Source organism: Nansenia antarctica (assembly GCF_963989245.1).
Source record: "Nansenia antarctica genome assembly, chromosome: 2".
Taxonomy (NCBI): domain Eukaryota; kingdom Metazoa; phylum Chordata; class Actinopteri; order Argentiniformes; family Microstomatidae; genus Nansenia; species Nansenia antarctica.
This window is the reverse complement of record NC_137675.1, coordinates 1,705,898-1,723,347: the sequence shown is the minus strand read 5'-3', so window position 1 is coordinate 1,723,347 and position 17,450 is coordinate 1,705,898. Positions and strand designations below refer to the sequence as shown.

At 48.4% G+C, this 17,450-nt stretch overlaps 1 pseudogene across 1 annotated transcript in view; it reads left to right on the top strand.

Annotated features, from left to right (window-relative positions):
- Positions 1-17,043, top strand: part of LOC308151789 (chromodomain-helicase-DNA-binding protein 7-like) — a 36,449-nt pseudogene extending 19,406 nt beyond the window's left edge. The window contains exons 2-15 of the transcript XR_013938071.1: positions 88-485; positions 814-1,022; positions 2,327-2,742; positions 3,139-3,343; positions 4,174-4,331; positions 4,617-4,853; positions 7,470-7,625; positions 8,785-9,042; positions 11,022-11,231; positions 11,941-12,093; positions 12,465-12,569; positions 14,586-15,053; positions 15,138-15,731; positions 17,026-17,043. The product of XR_013938071.1 is annotated as a chromodomain-helicase-DNA-binding protein 7-like (transcript). The remainder of the gene's footprint in view (positions 1-87; positions 486-813; positions 1,023-2,326; positions 2,743-3,138; positions 3,344-4,173; positions 4,332-4,616; positions 4,854-7,469; positions 7,626-8,784; positions 9,043-11,021; positions 11,232-11,940; positions 12,094-12,464; positions 12,570-14,585; positions 15,054-15,137; positions 15,732-17,025) is intronic.
- The last annotated feature ends 407 nt before the right edge of the window (positions 17,044-17,450 follow it).

The window sequence follows — 17,450 nt, the reverse complement described above, 5'->3', positions numbered from 1 at the left end:
CTCTCCCCCTCTCCTCCTCCCTCCCCCTCTCCTCTCCTCTCCCCTCTCCCTCCCTCCTCTCTCCTCCCCCTCCCTCCCCCCCTCCAGCCAAGGCGGGGGGTGAGAACGGCGGTGGTCGCAGCAGCGGGGCAGGCGGGCGTCTCTATTGGCCGGCCGCCTCGGCCCTGACGGCCCGCCTCCGCCGCCTCATCACCGCCTACCAGCGGACCAATCGGAGGGAGGCTTTGAGGCAGGAAGCCATGTCACGGCCCGACGGACGCCGTAGGCGCCGCCCCCCGCGACCACCTCCTCACCATGGTTACGGACGGGGTGGGAGGAGGGGGAGGAGGAGGGGGTGGAGGGGGAGGGGCCTACGGGCCGGAGGGAGGGGCCGCGGCCTTCATGGCGGAGGGAAGTCCTTACATGGGCAAGGGCGGGGCTTATATCCCCGAGGCGACGGCGCTGATGGCCGACGGAGGGGCGTTCTTCAAGGAGAGGCGGCAGAGGTATGTAGGGGAGGGCGGGGCTTAGCTGCTGATTGGTTGGTTGGTTGATTGGATTTGTTAGTTTCCTTCTGGGTCGTTGGGTGTTAACTCTTCATCCTCCCCTCTCTCCATCTACTTCCTCTCCATCCTCCTCTCTCTCCTCTCCCTCCTCCTCCTCCCCCTCTTCCTCCTCCCCCTCCTCCTCCTCCCCCTCCTCCTCCTCCCCCTCCTCCTCCTCCCCCTCCTCCTCCCCCTCCTCCTCCTCCCCCTCCTCCTCCTCCTCCCTCTCCTCCTCCTCCTCCTCCCCTCTTCCTCTTCCTCCTCCTCCCCCTCCCCCTCCTCCTCCCAGGTGGACCAGGCGTGAGGAGGCAGACTTCTACCGGGTGGTGTCTACGTTCGGGGTGATCTATGACCCGGCCCGCGGGAGGTTTGACTGGGCCCAGTTCCGGGCCTTCGCCCGGCTGGACAAGAAGACGGACGAGAGTCTGGAGAAGTACTACTACTCCTTCACCGCCATGTGCAAACGCGTCTGCCGCATGCAGCTCAAGACCGACTCAGGTTAGGCCCCTCCCACTGCTCTAGTAGACTCTGCCCCCACTCTGGAAAGCTTCTCCCACTGCTATAGTAGGCCCCTCCCACCACTCTAGTAGACTCCGCCCCCACTCTAGTAGGCCCCTCCCACCACGCTAGTAGGCCCCTCCCACCACGCTAGTAGGCCCCTCCCATCGCGCTAGTAGGCCCCTCCCATCACGCTAGTAGGCCCCTCCTATCGCGCTGGTAGGCCCCTCCCGCCACTCTAGTAGGCCCCTCCCACCACGCTAGTAGGCCCCTCTCTTCCCGCTGGTGGGCCCCTCTCGCCACGCTAGTGGGCCCCTTCCACCATGCTAGTAGGCCCCTCCCACCACGCTAGTAGGACCCTCCCACCACGCTAGTAGGCCCCTCCCACCACTCTAGTAGGCTCCTCCCACTCTATTAGACTCCACCCCCACTCTGGAAAGCTTCTCCCACTACTCTAGTAAACTCCTCCCACACTAGTAGGCCCCTCCCACTCTAGAAAGCTCCTCCCACACTCTAGTAAACTCCTCCCACACTAGTAGGCCCCTCCCACCACTCTAGAAGGCTCCGCCCCCACACTCTAGTAAACTCCTCCATAATTAATAATAATTTTGCCATTTAGCAGACGCTTTTATCCAAAGCGACTTACAATTACGAATTACAGGGACATTCCCCCTGGAGTAACTGAGGGCTTACTCAAGGGCACACTAGTAGTGGTGTGGCTTCAGGCGGGATTTGAACTCACAACCTTCCGATCACAAGTCCAACTCACTATCCACTAGACCACCACTACCACCTGGAAAGCTCCTCCCACCACTCTAGTAGGCTCCTCCCCCCAGCCTACTAAACCCCTCCCACTCTAGTAAACTCCATTCTCGTCCCCTCAATACTAGAATAATATTGGCCGCGTTCGTAATTTCGCTCTGAGAGTGTCGGAGCGTCCACGTGAATGCCTCTTGTCCAATCAAATGACTTGGTTCCTTTATGACGTTGAACCCAGTGTGTGCTCTGGTGAATTTACGAACGCAGCCTATATAGAGTAATACACTCCAGTCCTCTCAATACTTCAATTCAGTATGACTGTTCACTTTAATTCAGTCTGACTGTACTGGGTTAGGAGTGATGTGATTGGTTGGTGATTGGTTACTGTACTGTGATGTGATTGGTTGGTGTCACTGCGTCAGTCTGTCATGTTGATGTTGATTGGACCATAGGAGGAATGATTAATTAACAAACCTCCTTCTTTTCCTCTCCCTCATCCCCCTCTCCCTCTCCTTCCTCTCCTCCCCCCCGCCTCCCTCACACAGAGCTTCCAGACCCCACCCTGATCATCGACCCCATCACCGAGGAGCGTGCCTCCCGCACCCTCTACCGCATCGAGCTGCTCCGGCGAATCAGAGAGCAGGTCCTGCCCCACCCCGACCTATCGGAGCGCCTGCGCCTCTGCCAGCCCTCCTCCGACCTGCCGGAGTGGTGGGAGTGCGGCCGGCACGACCGAGACCTCCTGCTGGGCGCCTCCAAGCACGGCGTCAGCCGCACCGACTACCACATCCTCAACGACCCCGCCCTCGGCTTCCTACAGGCCCACCGCAAGTTCACCCAGCTGGGGGGCGCCGGAGGGGCGGCACTGGGGGGTGGAGGAGGGAGGGACCAGGGGCTGGAGGGGGGTGCGGTGGCTGCTGCTACCACTGCTGCTGTCAAAGAGGAGGAACAGAGGGAGGAGGTGAAGGAGGAGGTGGAGGGGGAGGAGGAAGAAGAAGAAGGGATGGTGGTGAAGAAGGAGGGGAAGGAGGAGATGGTGGTGGTGGAAGAAGGGAAGGAGGTGAAGGAGGGAGGAGGAGGAGAAGAAGAAGACATTCCATGTGTTAAAACAGAGAAACGACAAACAAACGACAAAAAAGAGATGGAGATAAACAAAGAGAAGGATGCCACGTCTCCTGAGAACAAGAAGGAGGAGAAGAAAGAGGAGGAGGGGGAGGAGAAGGGGGAGAAGAAGGGAGAGCTGAAGGAGGAGGAGGACGAAGAGGTGAAGAAGGAACCGAAGGAGGAGGAGAGCGAGGTCTGCGGAGAGAGAGAGAACTCTGAGGCTGAGAAAACCAAGATGGCCGCCGAGGGGAAGGAGGAGGACCGGGAGGAGAAGACCGAGGAGGAGGAGGCTCCCAAAGCACCGCGGAAGGAAGAGGAGGATGAGGAGAAGAAAGATGAGGAGAAGGAGAGCCAAGACGCTCTGGGGTCTCCCAAGGCCGTCGCAGAGAAGGACGAGGAGGAGGAGGAGGAGAAGATGGAGGAAGATGACAAGTCTGAGAAGTCTTCCCAACCTGAAGGTATGGAGGGAGGGAGGGAGGGAGGGAGGGATGGATGGATAGAGAGGCGAGATGGAGAGATTGAACGATAGGAGACATTGAGAGATTGATTGATAGAAAGAGATGGATAGATAGGAGCGATTGAGATGTAGATAGATAGAAGGAGAGATTGAGATGTAGATAGATAGAAGGAGAGATTGAGATGTAGATAGATAGAAGGAGAGATGGATAGATGATTATTAGACGAGTCTTCTCACTTCTCACCAGTGGAACCTCCTTTTCTTTGCCAGGTGGTTTAGTTTGACCTTTAATGAGGAGGAGGAGGAGGGGGGGAGGAGGAGGAGGGTGGGGAGGAGGAGGAGGAGGGGGAGGAGAAAGGGGGGGAGGAGGAGGAGGATTTTAATGTGTTTTATTCATATAAAACTTCCCCTCACAGCCAACATGTATGACATCAGTCAGAGAGCAGATGCAGGAGATTAGATTAGAGATTTTACAAGTTTTGATGTGTGAGTAACATGTGTGTGTGTGTGTTTGTGTGTGTCTGTGTCGTGTGTCGTGTGTCGTGTGTCGTGTGTCTGTGTGTGTGTGTGTGTGTCTGTGTCTCTGTGTGTGTCGTCTCTGTGTGTGTCGTCTCTGTGTGTGTCTCTGTCTGTGTGTGTGTGTGTGTCTCTGTGTGTGTGTCTCTGTGTTTGTGTGTCTGTGTGTGTGTCTCTGTGTGTGTGTCTCTGTGTTTGTGTGTCTGTGTGTGTGTGTGTGCCTGTGTCTCTGTGTGTGTGTGTGTCTGTGTGTCTGTGTCTCTGTGTGTGTGTCTGTGTCGTGTCTCTGTGTGTCTCTGTGTGTGTGTGTGTCAGCAGGCGGGGTGTCGGAGCCGAAGAACTTTGACGAGGAGAGCAACGCGTCCCTGAGCACCACGGCCAGAGACGAGACCCGGGACGGCTTCTGCCCCGAGGACGGAGACCCGGCGGCCCAGAGCCTAGACCGCTCCTACACATACTCCTTCTGGCCCAAGGTACACACACACACACACACACACACACACACACACAGCCTGGACCGCTCCTACACATACTCCTTCTGGCCCAAGGTACACACACACACACACACACACACTAGAGACAGTTTAATGTTCAGAACAGCTGAAGATGGAGATGATGATGATGATGATGATGGGCTGGACTTCTAACAGGCCTCTCTGACCCTTCCTCCCTCTCCTCTCCCTCCCTCCCTCCGTCCCCTCTCTCCCCCTCCTCCTCCCCTCCCCCCTCCCTCCCTCCCTCCCTCTCCCCCCTCTCAGGACCGTGTGTTGATCAACCGCATGGACAACATCTGTGATGTCATAATCAAAGGGAAGTGGCCGGCCAATCGGAGGCAGCTGTTTGACTTCCCGGGCCTGTTGCCGGGTTACGGGCCCGCGGTGTGCGACAGCCCCCTTGGGAGGCGGAGCTTAGACATCAACATGGCCGCCGCCTCCGGACCCCAGACCAGCTTCAGCGGCAGCGAGGAGACGATGACCCTCTCACCCCAGGTCAACGTACGTATATACTACACACACACACACACACCCTCTCCCCCCAGGTCAACACACACACACACGTATATACACACCGCAGACGTGCACACACACCCTCAGGTCAACGTGAGTCTCACACACTCACACATGTATATACACACACACACACACACACACACACACACACACACACCCTCTCTGCCCAGGTCAATGTAGGTCACACACACACACACGTCCCTCATGCTAGATCACGCACACACACTCTCAGTCAATTCAATTTAAATGTTCTATTTAATCTTAATGTCATTTCAAAGGGCTTTATTGTCGTGGGAAACGTACGTTTACATTGCCAAAGCAAGTGTGAAGATACAAAACTAACAACAAAGAATGTCATGTAATCAGGGTTCCCACGGGGCCATTAAATCCTTGAAAGTTTGTTAATTTGAGGGGGAAAAATGAAGGTCTTAAAAGTTTTTGAAAATAGACATGGGTCATTGAAAGTGCTTGAATTCCTATCTCTCTCTCTCGCTCTCTCTCTCTCTCTCTCTCTCTCTCTCTCGCTCTCTCTCTCTCTCTCCCTCTCTCTCTCCCTCTCTCTCTCTCTCTCGCTCTCTCTCTCTCTCTCTAAAAAAAAGTACATTAAATGTTTTTTACATTAATAAAAAAGAAGGCAAGAGACCATCTAGTGTTCACACATTCAAACCTCTTTTTAATTGTTGTCTGTGAGCGGATAGTTCCTATTATATAAATTCTCATATAGATCTGTCTCAAACTATGCTGTGTTGGGTCCTTGAATTTGAGGGAATTGGGTCTTGAAAGTCCTTGAAAGGTGCTTGAATGTGATGTTTCAGAAGGTGTGGGAACCCTGTGTATAGTATACAGAGAAATAAAGATAACTTGAGAGAAAAATGAGAAGTGTGTGAACATTATGTACAGAGATCAGCATGGTGCAAATAGTGCAGATAGTTGTTTACAGTTATAAAATAGTGCAGATAGTTGTTTAGTTATAAAATAGTGCAGATAGTTGTTTACAGTTATAAAATAGTGCAGATAGTTCTTTAGTTATAAAATAGTGCAGATAGTTCTTTAGTTATAAAATAGTGCAGATAGTTCTTTAGTTATAAAATAGTGCAGATAGTTGTTTACAGTTATAAAATAGTGCAGATAGTTGTTTACAGTTATAAAATAGTGCAGATAGTTGTTTAGTTATAAAATAGTGCAGATAGTTGTTTACAGTTATAAAATAGTGCAGATAGTTCTTTAGTTATAAAATAGTGCAGATAGTTCTTTAGTTATAAAATAGTGCAGATAGTTCTTTAGTTATAAAATAGTGCAGATAGTTGTTTACAGTTATAAAATAGTGCAGATAGTTGTTTACAGTTATAAAATAGTGCAGATAGTTGTTTAGTTATAAAATAGTGCAGATAGTTGTTTACAGTTATAAAATAGTGCAGATAGTTGTTTAGTTATAAAATAGTGCAGATAGTTCTTTAGTTATAAAATAGTGCAGATAGTTCTTTAGTTATAAAATAGTGCAGATAGTTGTTTACAGTTATAAAATAGTGCAGATAGTTGTTTACAGTTATAAAATAGTGAAGATAGTTGTTTAGTTATAAAATAGTGCAGATAGTAGTTTAGTTATAAAATAGTGCAGATAGTTGTTTAGTTATAAAATAGTGCAGATAGTTGTTTAGTTATAAAATAGTGCAGATAGTTGTTTTCAGTTATAAAATAGTGCAGATAGTTGTTTACAGTTATAAAATAGTGCAGATAGTTGTTTAGTTATAAAATAGTGCAGATAGTTGTTTAGTTATAAAATAGTGCAGATAGTTGTTTAGTTATAAAATAGTGCAGATAGTTGTTTAGTTATAAAATAGTGCAGATAGTTGTTTAGTTATAAAATAGTGCAGATAGTTGTTTACAGTTATAAAATAGTGCAGATAGTTGTTTAGTTATAAAATAGTGCAGATAGTTGTTTAGTTATAAAATAGTGCAGATAGTTGTTTTCAGTTATAAAATAGTGCAGATAGTTGTTTACAGTTATAAAATAGTGCAGATAGTTGTTTAGTTATAAAATAGTGCAGATAGTTGTTTAGTTATAAAATAGTGCAGATAGTTGTTTACAGTTATAAAATAGTGCAGATAGTTGTTTAGTTATAAAATAGTGCAGATAGTTGTTTAGTTATAAAATAGTGCAGATAGTTGTTTAGTTATAAAATAGTGCAGATAGTTGTTTAGTTATAAAATAGTGCAGATAGTTGTTTAGTTATAAAATAGTGCAGATAGTTGTTTAGTTATAAAATAGTGCAGATAGTTGTTTAGTTATAAAATAGTGCAGATAGTTGTTTAGTTATAAAATAGTGCAGATAGTTGTTTAGTTATAAAATAGTGCAGATAGTTGTTTAGTTATAAAATAGTGAAGATAGTTGTTTACAGTTATAAAATAGTGCAGATAGTTCTTTAGTTATAAAATAGTGCGGATAGTTGTTTACAGTTATAAAATAGTGAAGATAGTTGTTTAGTTATAAAATAGTGCAGATAGTTATTCAGTCTCTCCCACACACACAGAGACACACACACACACACACACCCCTCCCTCTGGTAGAGTATCTAACCCCTCTCCCCCCCCCCCCCAAGGAGGACGGCCTGCCCAAGCAGAGGAGGAGGAGGAGGAGGAAGGTGGAGATTGAGGCGGAGCGCAGCGCCAAGCGCAGGAACCTGATGGAGATGGTAGCGCAGCTGCGGGAGGCGCACACCTCCGACTCACAGAGCCAGGCCATGGACCTGACCAAGGTACACACACACACACACACACACACCTGGCCATGGACCTGACCAAGGTACACACACACACACACACCTGGCCATGGACCTGACCAAGGTACACACACACACACACACACACACACACACACACACACCTGGCCATGGACCTGACCAAGGTACACACACACACACACACACACACCTGGCCATGGACCTGACCAAGGTACACACACACACACACACACACACACCTGGCCATGGACCTGACCAAGGTACACACACACACACACACACACACACACACACACCTGGCCATGGACCTGACCAAGGTACACACACACACACACACACCTGGCCATGGACCTGACCAAGGTACACACACACACACACCTGGCCATGGACCTGACCAAGGTACACACACACACACACACACACACCTGGCCATGGACCTGACCAAGGTACACACACACACACACACACACACCTGGCCATGGACCTGACCAAGGTACACACTCACACACACACACATGGCCATGGACCTGACCAAGGTACACACACACACACACGTTTTAGTCATGTAGCTGATGCATTTATCCAGAGTGCCTGACATAAGGACCTCCCCTCCACTCCTACTGCCCTGCCTCCTCTCCTCAGTGCTTTATCAAAACAAATTAATTGACGGGTAAAACTAATAATTTAATGTTTAATATTTAATGAAAGTATTTTGTGAAATTAAAGTATCTAAGTATTTAATGAAAGCTGTCCTGATCTAAACACACTTGATGACTTTAACTGCACACATACAGAACAGAAACAAAGTGCTTCATTAATAGACTCAGTTGAAATGTTAACATGATTATAACGTTTTGAATGGATGTAACTTTATTTATTATCCACACACAAACACACACACACACTGAGACACACCATGTAACTTTATTGTCTCTGTCCCCAGGGCATGCACCACCACAAGTCCACACACACACACACACACACACACACACACACAAATACACACACACAGAGACACCCCTGTTAACATAATTATAAAATGTAGAATGTGTGTAACTTTATTGTGCCCTGTCCCCCAAGGCATGCACCACCACCACAAGTCCACACAGACACACACACACACCCAAACTCACACAGAGACACCATGTAACTCTATCCCCCCCCCCACCCCCAGGGCATGCACCACCACCACCACAAGTCCAGCTCCTCCCTGGCGGCCTATAGCAGCGGCCTGGGGTCAAGCTCCGCCCTCAAGGCCCAGATGGAACTCCTGCAGCAGCAGGCCACGCCCTCCCGCTCCAGGGCCAACGGCTCATTGGCCGAGGCCGACCTGCCCACCAGGAGGAGGAGGGGCCGCCGGAAAAATGTGGAGGGGTTGGACCTGCTGTTCCTAGGCAACAAGAGAGGAGGAGGGGGAGGGGCCATGAACACGGTGAGAGAGGGGGGGGAAGGTGTGTGTGTGGTGGGGGGGGGGGGGGGTTTCTAGTGTGTGTGTGTGTGTGTGTGTGTGTGTGTAGTGGGTGTGTAGGTGTAGGTGTGGGTGTGTAGGTGTGTGTGTGTGTGTAGTGGGTGTGTAGGGGGGTGTGTGTGTGTTGTGTGTGTGTGTTCCAGGCCTCCCATGCTAAACAGATCCATCTCTCTGCATAAATGAATATGAGACGAGGTAAACAGATGAGACCGTTGTTGTTGTTGTTGTTGTTTATCGACCTGGGGCCCATTCCACTAAGGTCGATTATCTTCTAAGCCTCGATAAAGTTCTAATCGGCGCTAATGTTAGCTTGCGTTCGGTTCCATCAATGTGGCTCAAATAATTCGCTGCTTGGTTGAGCTCCTTCTGAGTCAGATATAAAACACTGGCTATAGTAATACGTGCGTCAAAAAAGGCTCACAGGGGGAAACTAAACCCTGAACGACAGTTCCTCGTGTCTTTTAGGAAATATTAGTTCCCACTTCACACGAGATAGATAGATTAGATAGTTTGACTGTGTGATAGATAGATAATTTGATATTTTGAAAGTGTGATCGATCGATAGATAGTTTGATTGTGTGATAGATAACTTGATATTTTGAAAGTGTGATGGATAGATCGATAGATCAATAAAGAAAAGAGTGTAAAAAAAAAAAAGAAATTGTTTCAACTTGCATTGCTGTCATCACAGCGGTCCGGTTGGCGCAGTGGTTAAGGCAGCCAGCTAGACTTCCAAAGGTTGCGTGTTCGAGACTTGAATAAGTAAATATTTATTTTTTTATTTTTTTACATTTAACCGAAGATTTCATGCAAAGGCTTCAAACACCATTGTAATCGTGTCAGTTCTTGTAAATTAGCCTGCACCATAATTTTATAGTCTACATACTTTTTTAGATGAGATTTTAGATTAGATTCAGACAACGAAATGCAGTAAAAAGTGCGTCTGAAGAGGGATTTGAACCACCGATGTAAAATGACGAATAAATCCTATGGCAGCGGTGGATACCACTAGGCCATTGTGGCGATATGACGGTTTGTAGCCTGCTGCTCATATCACCACAGTAGTAAATATTAATTTATTAAAATATGAACATATAACAATAACTGGGGCTAGTATGACCTACGCATTTAATCGGTCAGCAATTTCTTGCCAAACCATTTCCCTCGCCTTGTTAATTGCGGCAGTATTGCACTATTTTACATCTTATTTTTCCGTCTTCATAAAAATCAATAATTCGGAATGCTGCGCAAATGTAGGACCCCTGCAGAGTGGATTATCTTCATTTCGACAGATCGACTCTTCAGGGCTCTTTATGTCTGCGTGCACGCGCCCATATCGAAGATTTGTAAGCCGGTGTTCTGTGAACACTCATCACACAAGCCTGATCCTCGTTCGAGGAATCACCTGAGGCTTGAATTCCAATCCCGAGTTGCCTGATCGCCGCATTTATTTCAATCGCCGCTATACTGATCCACCTTTAGTGGAATGGCCCCCTGGAGCCCCCTTACACCCCCCCCTAATAATAATAATACATTAGACTTATATAGCGCTTTTCTAGACACTCAAAGACGCTTTACAAACTGAAAAGATCGAGTAGTAATAATAAAAAGAAAATAAAAGAAAGTATAGGGGCCTAGTTAAGGTAGTGCTGGGGACACATGGGGAGGGGAGGGTTAGGTAAGTAAGTAACCCTTAACTAACCCTCCCCAGACCCCCTTACACCCCCCTCCCCCCTCAGGGACTAACCCAGGCTGCTCATTGCCCGGCTCAGACAGCTGAGACAGCCAATCAAATCATTTAGTGCCGATTTAAGGTCAATAAAATCGCAGCCAAACGGTCCGTGATGATGCTGCTTCACGTTGCAGCCAATCAGAGAGCTGTTGCTAGGTAGAAAACCCTCCAGGCAGTGAGCTGAAGGTGTGTTTCCTGTCTCGTCCAATAGGAGGAGTCGGAGGGTCCCAAGGCCCAGGTAGAGGGCGTGGCCATGCCCCCCCGCGCCCCCAGACACGGCCCCTCCCCCGGACACGCCCCCAGCGCCCGCGTCCCCGCGGTCCCCATGGACGACCCAGAGGCCACGCCCTCCAACAAGGAGCTCCGCGATTGGCTGAGACAGCACCCCACCTACACTATGGACATGGCTGCATACACACCAGTACGTACTACACACTACTATACTACACACTACCTCCACCATGGGCATGGCTGCATACACACTAGTACGTACTACACAACTACACACTACTATACTACACATTGCTATACAACTACACACTACTATATAGGGTGTTCACATATATCATTTTGCTTTCACTTTAGATTAAGGGTTAGGATTAGCCTAATGCTAACGCTATGTGGTTAATGTCCATCACATAGCAAAAACAATGGTCCAAACCCCATGGTTCAATCATGTATGGTTCTAACCCCATTGTTCTATCATGTATGATTCAGCAGTTATCAAGGTTTACCTCTTTACATACACATGCCAGTTACTGGAATTTTCCTCAACAGATTCTAGACCTAACAAGCGGACACTGCTATGCAGAAATGGAACACACAAATTATGAAATTCAAAATGTTTATTACGCAAACCCATATATCACTCTTTACAGAATTGTAAGACCAATATTAATAGCAAATGGGAAAATGTATCACACAATTCATAGTGAGCCAGCTGATGTCTATTAACGTTAGTTAAAGTTAGCAAGATCATTCACACAAACAGCGTCTAGTGGGCGAGAGTAGACGGGGCTCCGCTAGGAGTTACAACCGGAGCTTGAGTAGGCTACATTTTCTAATCAAAATCCCTGGTGCCCCCCCCCTCTACTGCCCCCCCCCCCCCTCCCTACTGCCCCCCCCTGCAGAAGAGCGGAGCCGGCCCAGAGGAGCTGCTGATGGCCCAGTTCCCCAAGCCCAAGCAGAAGCGGCACCGCTGCAGGAACCCCAACAAGATCGACATCAACACCCTGACTGGAGACGAGAGGGTCCCCGTGGTCAACCGCAGGAACGGACGCAAGGTGGACCATTAGTAGTAGTAGCAGTATTATGAATTATGTTTTATTAATAATAATAATTACTAGTATTACTATAATTATTATTAATATTACTATTCTTATTAGAATTATAATTATTATTATAATTATTAATAATAATATTATTATTACCAACGTTTGCAGGAAAAGCGCTATACATATAAAGTTATTGTTATTGTTATTATTATTATTATCATTACTATGACTATTATTATTAATAATATTATTACTATTAATAATATTACAATCAATTATTACTATCGTCATTACTATTATTATCCTTACTATTATTATTAATAATAACATTATTATTATGAATGTTGTGAGTTAAACATGAGTGTTGTGTTGTTCCCCAGATGGGCGGAGCCATGGCTCCACCAATGAAGGAGCTCCCCCGCTGGCTGCTGGAGAACCCAGAGTTCTGCATCGCTCCTGACTGGACCCACATCGTCAAGCAGTCGGTCAGTCACATGACAGTCACATGATACCACTCATATATTATTATCATTAGCATTAATTACCATTATTATATTACATCATTATTATCGTATTACATTAATTGTATTATTGTAATATTCATTATTATATCCAAATATTTATTATGACACAATTATATTATTTATGATTAATAATGATTATTACATTATATTAATAATCATTATATTCGTTATTATGAATAATCATTATTAGATTAATTCTGATTAATAATCATTGTTATTGAGTAGGGTGTAGTACCGTATTTTCCGCACTTAAAAGCCTTTAATTTTCCCAAAAAAACGACAGTGCGCCTTATAATCCGGAGCGCCTTATATATGGATCAATTGGTTAATTGGTTGATCCATACTGGTTGTACACGGCGCTCAAGGCGCTCTGTCAAAATGTTTCAGTACGACTGGTAAACTACAAAGCCGCACCGCTTGCAGCATTACGGTAATCAGTAAACACCGGTACTGTGCTTACTCACAGTCCCACACCACTTGTGTGTATAAAGACCCCAAGTAAAGAAGACTAAAGAGTTTCCGAGGGAACAAAGCGAGATGGCCACAGTTAGAGGACAAACTCGAACAGTGGGTTGTTGAACAGAGAGCCGCAAGTAGAAGCGTCTCTACAGTCACTATTCGAATGAAGGCAACAGCGCTAGCACGGGACATGAACATCTATGAATTTCGAGGCGGTCCTTCTATTATAATACTTCTACTATTCTTGGTGCTTTCAACTTGAAGTACCCACTCGATATAATAAACAACAGTTTAACGATCACTAAACACTTATAATTTGTGTATTGGATTCATTATTCTCGTTTGTCGGAGGCTACCGGTAAGGGAGGGTTGACTTGTAAACATACTTTCGTTTTAGGACGTGTTCAAAAGCAAGAACTGTGTGTTCATCTAGTTATGTGTAGTTATGTGTTTTTAGCATGTCGATGTTCTCCCAGTATGTTGTCATGTTATTAAAATACAGTTTAGACCTTCGTAGCGATGTGTTTTGTTAGCAGCGTTCGTAGCTGTGGCTGCGTTCAGAGTCACTTTTCTCCCATTCAGTGTTTGAGGTGAACCAACATTCAAATACACCTGTCGTGTTCAATCTTTCTCTGATTTGAATGTATGACACATCATTTGAAAGCTTACAATCTGTAGTTTAGTCATGTGTAAAAACTGAAAAATTACGTTGCACATTTCACCAGGAGCTGTCACATATTGGTTGTTGGTTATAATTGTATAGCCTATTGGTTGTTTTCTGGTGTTGTTTTCTTGTTTTGCTCTGTTTGTAGTCTACTTGATGTATTTTTATCAGCTGTTAAATCACCACAGCGGTTAATCCACTAATAGAGATAATACCAGATTGAAAATGCTTGTAGCTAACTACTCTATATCTCGTGGTCGCAGCTATTGCGAATTGCTATTCACGCGAGTCAGCTGTGAATCACCGCAGGTCCTTGACGCTTGTTGCAAAAATGGATGACGAACGGCTGATACTTGAGGTGGAAAAATATATATTTTTGACGTTGACGGTGACAACGCTCAGGTGGAGCATGGACAACGGGAAGTTGACACAACACCGATGGAGAGGTGACGCAACGCAGTAGGTGGAGCTTGGGCGTAACGCAACCCCAGTCAAACGTTTGACTGCAGTATCTTCTATTCTATGCGCCTTATAATCCGGTGCGCCCTGCATATGAAAACAGTTCTAAAATAGGCCATTCATTGAAGGTGCGCCTTATAATCCGGTGCGCCTTATAGTGCGGAAAATACGGTAGTTAATGTGGCCGGTTTGGTAGTGTTTTGTGGTCGTTAACCCCAATCGTGAAGATTGATTTGTCGAGGTCCTCACACCAACTTACCATCAACCAATAGAAAATCACTACAGATTTTTATCTACCTGCCCCTTAACCTCGCTGCAGCCAACCAGTCTGGAACCTTCCTTCACCCCCCCTGACCTCCTTTCTCTCTCTCTCTCTCTCTCTCCCCCCCCTCCAGGGCTTCCTCCCGGAGGCCATGTTCGACCGGCTGCTGACGGGGCCGGTGGTCAGGGAGGAGGGCGTCCGCCGCCGGGGCCGCCGCCCCAAGTCAGAGATCGCCAAGGCGACGGCGGCCGCCCAGGCAGCGGCTGCAGCCGCCCAGGCCTCCTCCTCCCTGGGGGGGGCGCTCAACCCCCTGCTGATGAACGGCCTGTTCGGGGGGGGCATGGACCTGTCCAGCCTCCAGGGGCTCCAGAACCTCCAGTCCCTGCAGCTGGCGGCCGGCCTCATGGGCTTCCCCTCGGGGCTGGGGGGGGTGGCGGACGGCAAGGGCGGCGCCTCCATGCTGCCCCTGATGCTCCCCGGCATGGGGGGGCTGCCCAGCATGTTCGGCCTGGGGGGGCTGTTCGGAAACAACCTGGCAGCCACCGCCGCCGCTACAGCTAGCGCTAGCGCTAACGGCACCGAGGAGGAGGAGGGGGAGGGGCGCGACCAGGACGAGGAGGAGAGAGGAGGTGGAGGAGGAGGAGGAGGGGCGGAGGGAGGAGGAGAGGGGGACGAGACGAAGGAGGAGAGGAAGAAGAGGAGGAAGAGGAAGAAGGAGGAGGCCGCGAAGAAGGCGGCGGCTAGGGAGGCTGCGGAGGGTGATGCTAACGGGGATGCTAACGCGCTAGCGGCCGCCGCAGCAGCGGGGATGTCGGCCAACCCCCTGGCCTTCAACCCCTTCCTGCTGTCCACCATGGCCCCCGGCCTCTTCTACCCCTCCATGTTCCTCCCCCCGGGCCTTGGGGGGCTCACGCTGCCTGGCTTCCCTCCCACTGCGCTGGCCGACCTGCAGACCGCCATGGCCGGCGCGCTGGGGGGGGGAGGATTGGGTGCGGCCGGTCTCATTTCTTCTTCCTCGGGAATCGGGGGAATCGGATCCGCCGCCGCTGCGGTCCTCCTCCAGGAGAAGGAGGAGGCGGCCAGCCCCGGCCCCGCCCCCCCTGCGACGGCCCCCCAGGAGGGAAGAGCCTCCGGTGCGACCACTGCCGCGGCCGCCGCCCGGCCCGATGCCCCCCCCCCTCCCATGGGGGAGGACGACAGCGATTCGGCGGAGAGCCAGGAGAAGATGATGGAGTTGTCGTCGACCCCGGAGGAGGAGGAGATGGAGCAGGGGGCCGCGGTGGGGGGGGGGCGGCAGGCGGAGGAGGAGGCCGAGACGCCCCTGGACCCCCCCCTCCTCCCCGGAGAGGAGGAGGAGGAGGAAGAGGAGAAGGAGGAGGAGGAGAAGGAGGAGGAGGAAGACGAGGAGGAGAAGAGTGACTGAAACTGGCCTTTGACATTTTCCACCACCACCACCCCCCCTCCCCCTCCCACTTCCACCACCACCCCCCCTCCCCCCTCCCACTTCCACCACCACCTCTAAACCTGACCACCAACCCCCCACCACCCCTTCCTGTGTGCTCTCTCTCTCACCGCAATTCGTTTACACACACCGACTTGATATCCAAACTTATATGAAATTTGGGTTTTTTTCTTTTTTTTTGTTGTATTTTGTTTTTTTCTGTCGTTTTTTTTTTGGACAGGTGAAGCTGAGAGAGCGTCGTCGTGGTGACTCTCGCCGTGCCCTTAGCCGTAGTCAGGGAAAGCAAACTGAAGTAGAAGTTTTGCGGATGTCAAAAAGGGTGTTGTTGTTGTTGTTTATTATTATTATTATTATTATTATTTTTGGTCTTTGTGCACTGAAACAGGTGCATTCTAGATGAGACAGGAAAATATCCTCTGAAATATTATTATTATAGGAATTAATTGTTCCGATAGTGCTATGCTGCTTTTCTGTACTGTTATTGTTTTATTTTGTTTTTCTTTTTGTTGATTAATTTCTCTCTCTCTCTCTCTCTCTCTCTCTCTCTCCGGTTGATATTGTGACAGTACGTAGCATCTCGTTTATCTCCAGTGGCGTAAACAATTTAACGGCATTAAGCGTCTATATGCTGCTGAAAAGGATCTTGGGTAATTATTTTTTGTTGCTGTTGTACTGTTCTGCCTTGACTAGCAGGATCGAAGTTCTCACATATCAGATAATGATGATGATGGTGGCCAAGTCTGGGACCACACACACACCGTTTGGCTGTTCCTGTAGTCTCTCACACTAACTATTCTGATCTCTGAACTCTTCCACTGTTCTCCTCTCGCCCCTTCAGAGAGAGAGAGAGAGAGAGAGAGTGTGTGTGTGTGCGTTTGTGTGTGCGTGTGTGTCTCTCTCTCTCCGGGGTTACGGCAGGTCGTGAACGTTTTGGTTCTAGAAGCTTCCTAGAACGCCCCCCCCCCCCCCCAGACAGAAGAACACCAGAGACTAGCTCTCTCTCCCGCACTGTCTCAACTTCCTGTCTGTCTGACAACTTCCTGTCTGTCTGACTCTTCCTGGTCGACTGTAACTGTTCCTGATTAACCCTGATGTTGATGTTCTCTACCAGTCTGACACTGACCTCTGACCTGACCAAGGTCACGACCTCTCTCCTGGCTGTTCCTAGTCTGACACACTGACCAAGTCACATGACACACAGGGGGAGGGCGGGGAGGGTGGGGGGAGAGACACAACCACACCCTCTCCCCTCATCTCTCTCTCCCCCCTCCCTCTTCCCCCTCTCCCCCCCCCCCCACACACAGAGACACAGCAATAACCAAGGCAGCTTTTGAATGTTTCAACATCGTCTCTCTCTGTCTCTCTCTCTCCCTGATCTGATGATAAAAACAACAACACACGTTATAAATACACAAGTGTCGTCGTATATTTCAAAAAAAAACTAAAATAATAAGAAAAAAAAAACGAAAGAACGAAATGTTTGAAAATGAAATGATGATGATGATAATGAAACATGGAAAAATTACAAAAAAAGAG